We start from the raw sequence: 12,150 nt of genomic DNA on the forward strand, positions 1-12,150 counted from the left end.
CCTTGCTTGTTTGCAAATCCACCAAATAATTCATGCCAAACAACCATTTAGAAACCATTTTCTTTGTTTCTTTGAAACCCTACTGTACAGCTCCATCTGCCTGATATAAATGAATAATCCTTCTTGATACCATTCCTAATCCATTTCTTTACAGTCGAATTGGAAAGGGGGGTGGAGGTGGGATTAATCATCTTTAAAAATGGAAACCCCCAAACAGCCACAGATCCGGCATATTTATTGCTTCAAATTAAACAGATGTCCCCTCACCCAACCCCCTCCTTTGTGGCTGGATTTAGGACAAACAGGGGCATTTCTCAGAACCAAAATCCTATGCAAAATTCTTTGGAGTTCAGAGCCTGGATTGTTTTTTTCAAGGGCTAAGTAGCATCAGGCATTACGCATATGTCTCAATCAATCCTTCATTAGACAAGAGAAGGAAGACGAAGAAGAAGAGCAAGGAGGAGATTTTGGCCCTGTCGAAGGGGGCTAGTCCCGCACTGCCCTGGGTGCCCATCCCTGCAGCCCGTCACTTCCCTCCCCTGCCCGGTCCCTCCCGGTTTGTTCCATGTCGCCGCATTACAGTGGGCACGGGGCGATCATCTGTAATTCATTGTTTGTTTGGGAGGGAGAGAAGAGTAGAGAGCGAGGGGGAGAGCGAGTTGCAACTGGAAAGGTTGCAGATTATGTTGGTTTGTGTTGGTTTGTTTTTTGGTTTTGTTTTTGGGGTTTTTTTGCCCCAGGAATGATAAACAGGGTGGGGAGGGTTTGATAGATTCTGTTTTCCCTTCTTTTTCTTCCTTTTCATTTATTCTTTCTCAAAGTGCTAATATTTTTCCACTATAAGGATGACTTGTGTGCGCCCCTGACAAGGCATCTCGGAACAAAGAACATTTGCACCTCTTCTCTTGGACAATCAGCGCGTGCTAACACCAGGCACCGTTGCTCTGCCCCTACCCCAACGCCCCTCGGGTTTTGTTTTGTTTTCCTTGTCTTCTAATTTCTTCTTCTTCTTTTTTTTTTTTTTTTTTTAAATTTAAATTTCCTAATCGAATTTCTTCATTCCCTCCTTGTTATTTTCATAGATGTTCTATTTCCCGTCTTCCCTCTCATTTCCAGATCAAACGAAGCTTGCCTATCCTCCCCGGGTGGCGGGACCGGGGGATTGGGATATTACTAGAAAGCCGTATTCCCACAGTCAAAAAGGAAGAGAAAGGGAAAAGTCTCAGGATTTAAGGCAAAACGCTGAGGAAATCGGTGGACATCGGCGGGCAGCCCCGGCCGGCGCACGGCGACCTCGGCCCCCGCGCGCGGCCGCGGCTGCGGGGGGCTCCGCTGCCCGCCGGCCACTGTTCGCACTCGCCACCAGCCCCGCCGCACTCGGGGCCACCCCGCACCCGGCTCGGGCGGGGCTGGCGGGGCGGGAATGGCGAGCACTCCCTGCGCGTGTAGCCGTGGGCTTCCTCCTCTGTGCCCGTGCCCGCCGCCCGCGCATTTGGGCAGTGCAGATTTAGGTCCTCTCCTTAACACAGCAACAAAGGGGGAGAGAGAAGATTGACAGCAGATGCTTAGTTTTTTGAATCTCAGAGATGGTGCAAGTACATTCTCGGCCGAAAAAAGTATCAGCTATAATTAATGGATGAATTTGTCGCCGTTGTTACTGTTATTGTTGTTGTTGTTGTTATCGGACAGGCTGTCCGGTTCCGAGACGAGACCTAAACATTTTTTTCAGTTTCATAATTTCAAACCGAGTTAAGTGCTGGATCATCAGTTTTTCCCTTTGTCTGCCCCAGTTGTAAATAATGGCTTTGAGATTAGCTAATTATGGCGCATTTATCACTGATAGAGAGGAAATAAATCAAAGCCGGGCTCGAATTTTCAAACTCACTAGTAGAGAGATGCATAGCAACTCTATCTGCAGCAGATAGGTGCTGTTTAAATTACTGAGGCTATAGAGTAAACCACATCCACGTCACTTTAAAAAATGAAGATTTTATTTATACATACCAGTTGTGCCATTAAGTGGAGGTTTGGGGTAATTTTTTCAGTCTGGTTTTGTAAAAAAGTGCTGCAGTCTGAAGCCAGCAACGTTGACATGTCGTATTAACAAACTTCTTGTAATAAAAGCAGAATATAGAGGAGACAAACAGAAAGATGTGAGAGAGAGAGGAGAGAGAGATGCAGATAAAAGTCCTGTCAAAAAGACCGCTTGTTATTTTTCCTGTTACTAGATTACACAGAACTCTGTATTATATATGTATATTATATATACATTTACAGAAACTAACATTCATGTCAGTTACTGTATTTTTAAGAATTTCACTAGCCTTCACATCCTCCTGTCCTCCCCACAGCACAGCGCTTTTTGTAGTCATTCAGAATTTTGAAACATTTATCCTCAGGGGTGGGAGTTAGATAAGTATATGCCAGAAAGCAACAAGACAGCTTCTAGGGGAAGAAACCATGTAGCTCTTCAGAAAAAGTAAGAGTCTGCAGAAGAAAATTCGGAGCCCCAGCCAGAACACCTACAAGCCCCCCACAGACACAGGCGGACACACACACACACGTACGCACTCCACCCCAAAAAGCACCTCTCCACCTGGAAACAGGCAGAGACCGCCCCCGCCGGCCCGCAACCCTCCATCCTCTTGCCCTCCGTCCCCGCGCCCCTCGCTTCGCCTCGCCCGCCCCGGGCCGTACCTCCGCCGGGCTCCGCGGCCGCTGTCCGCGGCGGCAGCCGGACTCTCCGGCCCCAGGGCTGCCCGAAACGCGGGGCCGTGGGAGCTTCCACAGCCCGGCCACCGCTGCCACGCGCAGGTGGCCAAAGCTCCGAGTGCCGAACCCACCGGATGACACCGCCTCCCCCCTGCCTTTTAGACAAGAACCTTGTAATTAATTTCAAGTTATTCCGCGTACCGTATCATTAAAAACAGTCTGGGGAACGGCTTCAGACCCCGGGAGCGGGGGATGGGGAAGGGGAGGGCGATTTGCATACAGCTTTGTCTTTACCGCGGATTGCGCTGGCGCGGGTTATACCGCTAATTGCACCAAACTACCGAGCACATCGGCCTCCACCGCGCTCCTGAGCCCGGCTTCCCCACGCAGCTCCGGGCCGGCGGCCCCCGCCGCGGAGCCCCCCGAGGTCAGACCGTGCCGCGGCGGCCGCGCTGCCCTGCGGGGGGAGCGCCGTGGCTGGGCGGGCTCGGGCAGCGGCGGAGCAGCAGCGCGGCCCCGCGGCGGCCGGGGGCAGAGCCCGCGGCCCGGCCCGGCTCGGCCCGGCCCATCCCGTCCCGTGGGGTCCTGCTGCCACCTGGTGGGCCGCCACCGAGCGCAGCCGAGCGCCACCGCACCGCGGCCGCGCAGGCTGAGCGCCCCTCCGGCTCCTCACGGGCGGCACGCCGGCGGGTGATGGGCGCTTCTGCTGCCGCCCCCAGCCCGGCCCTAAACTGGAAAGTGATTTTGCCGGGCGGTGGCAGGGCTCTTGAAGTCACGCTGGCTCTTTAGAGAAGGCCCTTCCAGGAGGCCCCGCGCGGTGAACAAAAGAGAGGGACCGAGGGATAACGCGACAGCCTCTATTTTAGGAGGTGTAGTGAGCACTATTTTCTTCTGCCTCCCTTTCGGTGACCAGACTTGCCATATCATGCTTACTGCCAAGTGGAGCCTTTATCCAAGGCTGCATTTTCTCCTTCATGGTTTTGGAGGAACGTGCAGCATCTCGTTATGAAATACAACTGTGATGAAGGGCAGAGATCAGGAAAGGGACAAGAGCACAGGAAGCATCACACCTACTGCCTCAGCACCCATATAGTTCTCTCTTGAGTAATCTGGTGTGTGATGATTGCAGAGTAAAAGTACTAAAAAGACATACATTTTCAGTAGAATAGTCCTTTCTTAAGAAATTTTGCTTAAGTCTTGTGGTGAATGAGTTGAGATTATCTTCAGCCTTGCTAGTATCAAGAATGAACAAAATACATTTTTACTTTTAAAGAAACAATCCTCTGCATACCTTCAGTATTTGTACTAGTCTGAGATTAGAAAATTCTGCTTCTTATCTCCTTCCCTGAGCTGGCCCTTTCAGAAAAAACAGTTGTTGACTGTAGCTAGGCCAGCGGTATATCTGCACACAAGATCATCACACTCTTGTGTCAAATGAGTGCCAGGATAGAATTCCTCAGCAATTAACAATCCAGAACCTGAACACAAGCCCATTTTATGATCCATTTAAGCTAATAAGGAGTCACTGGTCATTTCTAGCAGGGCCTAAGATGGATATCCGCTAAATCACTGTGTTTAAACTACAGCTCACCTGCCAGACACGTTGCTGCGCAACTGTGCAGATCCAGAAGGAAACCAGTTCTCAGTGGATCCCAGATCACAACTGGTTTCCTAAGGACACTTGCAGCACAAGCTTGGGATTGTCTTGCCTAATTGTTAGTTTGATATAGTTAGTTATCATTAGCTTGGTATAATCCACTATGAGAAGGTTTTTCTCTATGGCAGATCAAAAAGCCACAATTCTTACTTCCATTACTGTGTAAGCGAATGACACAACCAGTTCTAACTGATGGTATTAGAAGTACTCACTAGCTACAAATCCATTATATGTATCCAGTGGACTTTAAGTCTAGCCCGTGCCTTCCTCTGCTAGGTGGATATATTTGTGTCCTTTCATTAACTCTTTGTTAAAATCTTAGATGTGGGATCCATACATGAATAGAGACAGAGCATGTTCATAACATTTACATTTATTTCCAGATACTATTAGAAATTCACGGGTCGTGGGTACTTATGGATCAAATATTCTCACATTAAAGTACTGCAAAATTTGTGATTGACATGTGTAAATTGCACATAGAGCCATGCTGCCTGTCAATAGGTTACCAAGATGAATGCAAATGACATTCTGTGCTTCAAAGACTGATAGCTCTTGTATCCATTCTGTTACATCCCTTATCATCCCATTTAAATAAAGAATTTTATTGACCCCTAGAAATGCCACACAGATTCTTTCCACAAGCAAGACAAGGATCCCAGCTTACCTAACAATGAGGTGAATGTTTTCTTCATTATTATTGCAGAAGTCTAAGAAATCTTTCATGTGTTCCTTGATTCTTAGAATGTATCACTGCAGGAATCACTCCTAATCACATTTAAATTGGAGTCATTTATTAGACTCATTGAGGACTAGGAACTGGGAAGTCAATGGCACTAGGGCAATTGCCCCTGCTCAGAATGTGGCTGTATGAACTAGAAACATCTGTAACAAAATTAATTAGCTACAGAAATTTCACTTGTTATTTCCCAGCAATCAAATGAAATGTAAAACAGACCCCCTTTTTTTTCTTTCCATCACTATTTCTTCTTTTCCTTCTATTTAAACTGCTGGAAAAGAATTAAACTAAGAAACTATTTGTATGATCATTTCATCAGTTCCCTAGGAGAAAAAGAAAAAAAAAATCATACATATGTGCCTATCACACATATATGCACATATACATATATGTGTCTATATAAAACTTGTGTGTAAATGTATAAAAGTGATATAGTATATTAATCCATTTAGGCTATGGGTAAGACATTAATTAAAGTGACCAGATTATTAACTGGTATTAGATATTATAATAGAGACACAATTAATGATATTTACAGTAAAAGCTATTGGTACCACATCTACCACAACTACAATAGAAACAACAAACATTTTTTTCCATGCTTCCTGTTATATATCTTTGGCTTATTTGTTAGTTCACAAATTAAATATTAATAAAATCTCTAAAAAAACATCTCTCACATGTATGCTAGCATATCAGTAATAACCATTAATATGTCCCTTTGTTTTCATATATGTTGTGATCTGAAATACCCTACAAATTCAGCAGCGGGCGGGCTGGTGTTTTATATGCAATTACAACAGAAATCAATTCAACCAAAACACCTGCTTAATTCAAGTGCAAGTTTGTGCCTTACCTACTCTCTTTATGCTTTGATTGCCCCATATCACTGACATTTCCACTCTGCAATATTTGTCTTTTAGCCACTAATTTTTATCAAGATGTCTTAAAAATCCACTAAGGCAGTAGTATTTTCAGCATTACCTCTATGTCCCCAAGGTTTAGTTATACCTTCTGCTCTGTGGCAGAAAAAGCTATTACAACATTTACTTTTATCCATGCTCTTTTTTTTATCCTGGGAAAGAGGTTTGTGGGAAGATCCTCACAGGGGTTCCTATCCCCTTTCACTTGCCGCCTCATCAGTTCTGCTCCTGAGACAATTCCCTGGGCAAGATTTAGAGGAGACCATGAAGAGGCAGCCTTTCCACAGGTGGGGGCAGGAGCTAAGTGCAGCAGGCTAACCAGTGCTGAACAGGGAAGAAGTGACAAGAGCGCTCTCATAATGGAGAGACTGAGAAGGATGTGGTTTCATAAAAATCAAGAGTGCTTGGGATCAGGCCAGTTAGAAAGAAGCAGTGTGCACGCAAGCCCAGAGCATCTGCTCTCCATGAAATATGCAAAGATGAGGAGAAAAGAAAAAGACTTCCTATAACAAGAAGCAAAACTATCCTGCATAAAATATCAAACCTCAGCTTAATACATGCCAATGTCTACATTTATATCCATGAACAGTACTATGGAGTTTACATTATAAAGTTTTTGAGGCAAGTACTTGTGGGTGTTTGCGCAGCCTTGGAGCCTGGCTGGGGACTGTAGGAGGTGACACAACAGATGCCTATCTTCAGGATTCAGGACACGAGACATAATATCCCACAAGGCTGTGAAAATCTTAGGCCTTATGCATAGCATCACAACTACATGAATAATACCTTCCTTGAGAATCACTTGATCACCTGTAATTGATTCTCATAATTGAAATATGAAGTTCTTGTATATTTATGGACTTTTTTGTGCTTCCTCTTTTTGACGGTGTTGAGGCAGATCTTGGCATTTCTTGCAGTTCGAAGTCTAGAGTCAATAAGTAAGGAGAACCCTGAAGTGTGGAGTTTGCTCAGGTAGGGTATTTCTAGAGATACAATAATTACATTATAAAACCTCTACTTCTAGCTTTCTTACGGAGTTTAGACAGGCCAAAACAAAATCTGTGCATTGTCCATATGAATAAATAACAAAACAAAGCAAAGCAAAACAAAACAAAACAAAACAAAATCAGAAGATTACAGTCTTCTTAAAAAGTCTAAATATTCCTGCTTTATTACTGTATGCTGTAGTGGGTTTAACCATTCAAACCATGACAATGCCCAGTGGCATACTTCTCAACCAGCAGGATAAGTGAGGCACAGGTAGAATAAAATGAGAAAAACACCAGTAAGTTTAACAGTTTGTTGTCTAGATGTTTCTATGCAGCAGAGACTCAATGATGTACCTCTAAACTTGTATATAAATTAAACCCTAAATAGCTGCACATGCATGTGATGGAGATTACTGCTGTGTAAAAGGAGGAGTAGCTGTGCAAAGAAAGATGCCCATGGTATGTCCACTGACTGTAGCTCATCCAGTGTTAACACTGAATTACCTGTGAGGTAAGGCTTGTTTTGTTTTATGCGTATATGAGCAGGATCTTGTGAAACCCAAGAGAAAATTCAATAACTGCAAATTTGTCTCTAGGGAGGAAGACAGGAGAGAGCTGCCAGCATCACTGCTGAGTGAGTAAGTAATGTCTGTGTTTTGGTCCCAATTACAGACAGACCAGTAGCTAAAATTGCACGGGACACTCTGACTGTCCTAGTGTTTGCCCACAGGAGGTTTTTCATCTTGTTCTGCATTTCACAGCACTCCAACATTTGCAGAGAGCTGCTTTAAGGCCAGGTAAGTCCTTCCCTCACAAGAAGTACATAAAAACGGCAGGCATAGTGAAACTCCCACGAAGTGTAAAAAACTATGCCTAAATACAGTTTTGTATTCATCAGCCTTATATGTGGGGTAACCGTTAAGAGTGCCTGTTAAAGCTGTTTAGTGCAGAGTGGCCATGGTGTAAAATAAACCTCACAATTTCTTCTTAGTAACTATGCCAACTAATACAAATTGATTCCGTATGTTGTATTTCCTAGCAACCATTTTCCTGGAAGGAAAAGAGCTGTTCCTTTGGGTCAAGTCACTAAATGTGCATTTCAAGGTAAATTATAATTGAATCATTGAAGAAAGTAACTGAAAGGGCTGCAACATGTTTATATCTGAGTGTAAAACTTTCCAGTACTCTTGTACAGTATCAATTCAAGTCAAAGTCTATGCAGGACATAAAAAAGCACCAACACAAGAAGGCAGCCCTCTGGAATCACAGTCCCCAAACACAGTTTGGACTATGGAGAACACTGAGACCAAGCAACATCTTTAGCAGCAACATGTTAAAATATTCAAAGACTGTGAAGTACCATATATATCCCAGATAAAAGTTTTTATGAATACAAACAGAAGATTATTGTAAAAATTTGACCACAGGATCAAGCCAAGTATAGCTGTGAGTGGTAAATAGTTAATAAGCTCTGTTTGGAAGTGATGTGCCTTGGGCAACCTCCAGAATATCTGGAAGAACAGACAACCCTGACACCATTTCCACCATTAATAGAAATGTAAACAGTTAGAGTGCTTTCTTTCTGCTTTCCTAGACGTCTGCATTCTAATTCAGCCTAAGAACCAACTCAGTCTCCCTCATGTCTTAAGACTTCATATAGACAGCATCAACATTATCTTTGCCAGACAAACAGCCACCATTAAAACATAATTGAATTGAATCTGTCTCACCAATGAGAATCCTGAGGACATCTTCTTTAACATTTATTTTCTCCCTTTTGAAGTACTAAAGGGATTTTCTCACTCAAAGTGGTGTTCTGAGAAATTGCAGAATAAATAATGTGTGGGTTAGTGTTTTAGCTTGTGACCATCCCAGAGTTGAGTGCTGAAGCCTTTGAGCCAGACATAAAACGCCCCTGACATCAGCACTTCACTTTGATCCTCCACCCATCCGCTTGGCATGTGTGAGGCTCATTACAAGGCACCTAGTGTTCCTGGCTTTGGCATGAGACCAAGCTGGTCTGTATTGACAAGGCTGACAGACTTCAGGACATGTAAAGAAACAGAGAGAGTGAGAATTAGCCTCCTAAACCTGAGGATCAGGATCACTTTCCCTTGTGACTTTCCCAAGGTTAAAAAGGAGCCAGATGAGGAAACAGGCAACTGAGCCCTGGCAGCACAGCCCTGGTCAGCTGAGGGGAGACTAGGGAAACAAGCAGCCTGCAGGGATTGTGGGGAGAAAATTAAACCTGTGCCTCTACTGAAGGCAGAGTACATGAGAACCTGGAATTAAGTCGGAGAGTGCCAGGGTCTGGCTGGAAGGAAAACCATGTTTTTCTTTTGCTTGATGCATGGTGACAGTCTGAAAGTCCCCATCCTGTATATCGAATCTCTGGTTGTACTGTCCAATCCCTCCATCTTTGATCCACCTTGTCTGGCCACTGGGATCAGCTGAAATTTGTTCTCTTGTCTGCTTCCCCCTGAACAGAATCTTAATTCTGAGCCACACATAACTTGCCTGCATGAGAGCTTGGCAGACCTGATCCAATTCCTGCCCCAATTCTTTCTCCATCTTTTTGTGAGGTAAAAGAAGAAGTACACCAACACTAATAGAATAGTAATTATGTCTGTCTAAAATCCTACAACTTGCTAAATCATATTATTCTTAGAATGGTTTGCAAACACTAGACTGTATAATTCATAAAAACCAGCAGCTCATATATAATATACATTTGTCATAATAAAATGCCTATAGTTATTCTCTTTTAAAAGCTGCAGATTTTTCATTAGGAACAGACACTTTCTATATTTCTCATCAAAATTGGCATCTTCCACCTTTTTGGTACTTTTTCTCTTTCATAGTTTTCTCTTTCAAAGTTTTTCTCTTTCATAATATTCTTGCATGCTACAGATGATAAAAGAGGTGGTTGAGTTTCAGCTTTTGAAGCACCAATGGGCCATCTGCAATGAGATGACTACTTGTTGTGCTGGTTTCAGCCAGGGTGGAATTAGTTTCCTTCCCAGTGGCTGCTGTGGGCCTGTGTTTTGGATTTGTGCTGAACACAGGGTTGATAGTACAGAGTTATTTTTGCTATTGCTGAGCAGGGCTCACACAGAGCCAAGGCCTCTTCTGCTTCTCGTACTGCCTCACTGGTGAGGGGGCTGGGGGTGCACGGGAGGTTGGGAGGAGACACAGCTGGGACAGGTGACCCCAACTGACCAGAGGGATGTTCCAGAATATGTGACATCATGTTCAGTATATGAAATAGAGGGAAGAAAGAGAAAGGGGGTGACATTTGGAGTGTCAGAGTTTTTCTTCCCAGGTTACATGTGATGGGGCCCTGCTCTCCTGGAGATGGCTGAACACCTGCTCAACCATGGGAAGTGGTGAATCAATTCCTTGCTTTGCTTTCCTTGTGTGTGCCGCTTTTGCCTGCTCTATTAAACTGTCTTTAGCTGTACCCATGAGTTTTCCAGCTTTTACCCCTCTGATTTTCTCCCCCATCCCACTGGTGGGGCAATGAGCAAGCAGCTTCATGGGCCTTGGTTGCTGGCTGGGGTTAAGCCACAACACCTCTCAAACAGTTGACAATTTGTCATGCTCCATTTTAATAAATGTGAAGAAGGCAAAAAACCAACTTGGGTAGAGTGAGAAATTAATCCAAACATTGAAACTTCTCCTATCACAACAGACTGTGGAGAACTCCGAACAATTTTTGTTTTGTTTTGGGAGGGTTCCTTTCCTTTGTATTTTTTGAGGACCATGCTCTAAATCTCAACAAAAGATTCTTATCTGGATATGAACCATGAGAAACCTCAGTTAGGATATTTGGGTCTAGGTTTTGGGTCATCCAATTACAACATTCTTGAGGCTGTTCAAAGCAGCAGCGTCTCCAAACCTCCCACTGAGAGCAATTTTCACAAGTGGGATAGGCACCTGCTTAGGGGACATTAGTTATATCCACTGTGTCCAAAATTTTCCACTGCTAACACTTTTTTATTATCTGCTAAGGAGTGATGTTGGCAGCATTTTCTTTTTATGTCATAGAAGAGCAGTAGTAATGATTTAAAAGCCAGGGGCTTTGAATTATTGCTTAAGGTTCTTGATTAGCTAGGTACTGTGTTCTCCTTACATTTGTCTACAAGAAAAGATGCATTTATGGGAAGTTTTCCAGATGTCTCTTCATTAAAGTGAAGAGGTCACATTTTATTTGCTGCTAAACAAAACAATACATTACATTGCAGATTATTGTACCTAAGTGTGTGTGCTTGGATTATACTTCACAGAAAGGAAGTCAAGTACTGAAATATAATTTTTTACTTCTTGAGAGCCATCTTGGCTCAGAAAATACCGTTTCTCTCCAAATGGTAAGGGATTTGTGAAATGCTTCTAATCTTGCCTTCTCTGTACCATAATTTAAAATGCTTTCTGTGGAATTTTTAAACATAAATCGAAGTATAGCAGGAGAAATTTTGCCTAGCAAAGGCCTGGAAACAAATTTCTACTGGATTGGAGTTTTAGACGAGACATACTTGCTTTTGTAATGTATGACTTTCATGTGCATATCTGCCTCTTGAGCTTAATAGCTGCAGCGGTGTGTCCAGAACACAATTACATAGTCTAAAATCTGTGACTTAAAGACTGATTCACACTTCAGAAGTTAAAAAACTAAATAGCCTCCTTTGACACACAAAAAGGTTGTACATGGACTGCTCTCAACCCATCTTTTAGGAATATTAGATGGTATAGCTTCATTTTGCATAAATAATTAAAAGTTACAGGATACAATGCCTTGAAGTGACTACCTGAAAACAGAAGCTAGACAAGATTAAGAGAATAAGAGCAGGCATTTATTTGAAGGGCCTTCAAAGGTACACCCTGAGCAGTCAAGAGGCTATGCCCAAGATGGACCCTGGGTCACGAGTTTTTCATACTTCTATAAGTTTGGTCCATTTGCATATCAGGGTTAATTCCCCAGCTACAATCTCAGGCAATGAAGTAATTACCCCAAGTCTCTCCCCGTTCAAAAGCTTTAATTTACATATTTTGGGGCCTGGGACAACAAGGTGTCCTTGAAGTGCAAACCTAGAGAGGGTTTGTTATGTCTAACCAGAATGAGAGAACAGCAGC

The 12,150-nt window shown here is 43.5% G+C and overlaps 1 long non-coding RNA gene across 1 annotated transcript in view; it reads right to left on the reverse strand.

Moving 5' to 3' along the window:
- LOC121664812 overlaps positions 1-3,145 on the reverse strand; it is a 52,971-nt gene extending 49,826 nt beyond the window's left edge. Inside the window, exon 1 of the long non-coding RNA XR_006016141.1 lies at positions 2,005-3,145. This is a non-coding gene — a long non-coding RNA (uncharacterized LOC121664812). The remainder of the gene's footprint in view (positions 1-2,004) is intronic.
- Positions 3,146-12,150: the final 9,005 nt, after the last annotated feature.

Source organism: Corvus kubaryi, unplaced genomic scaffold (assembly GCF_017639235.1).
Source record: "Corvus kubaryi isolate FWS band 111438036 unplaced genomic scaffold, C.kubaryi_AGA036_p1.0 37308, whole genome shotgun sequence".
Lineage (NCBI taxonomy): Eukaryota > Metazoa > Chordata > Aves > Passeriformes > Corvidae > Corvus > Corvus kubaryi.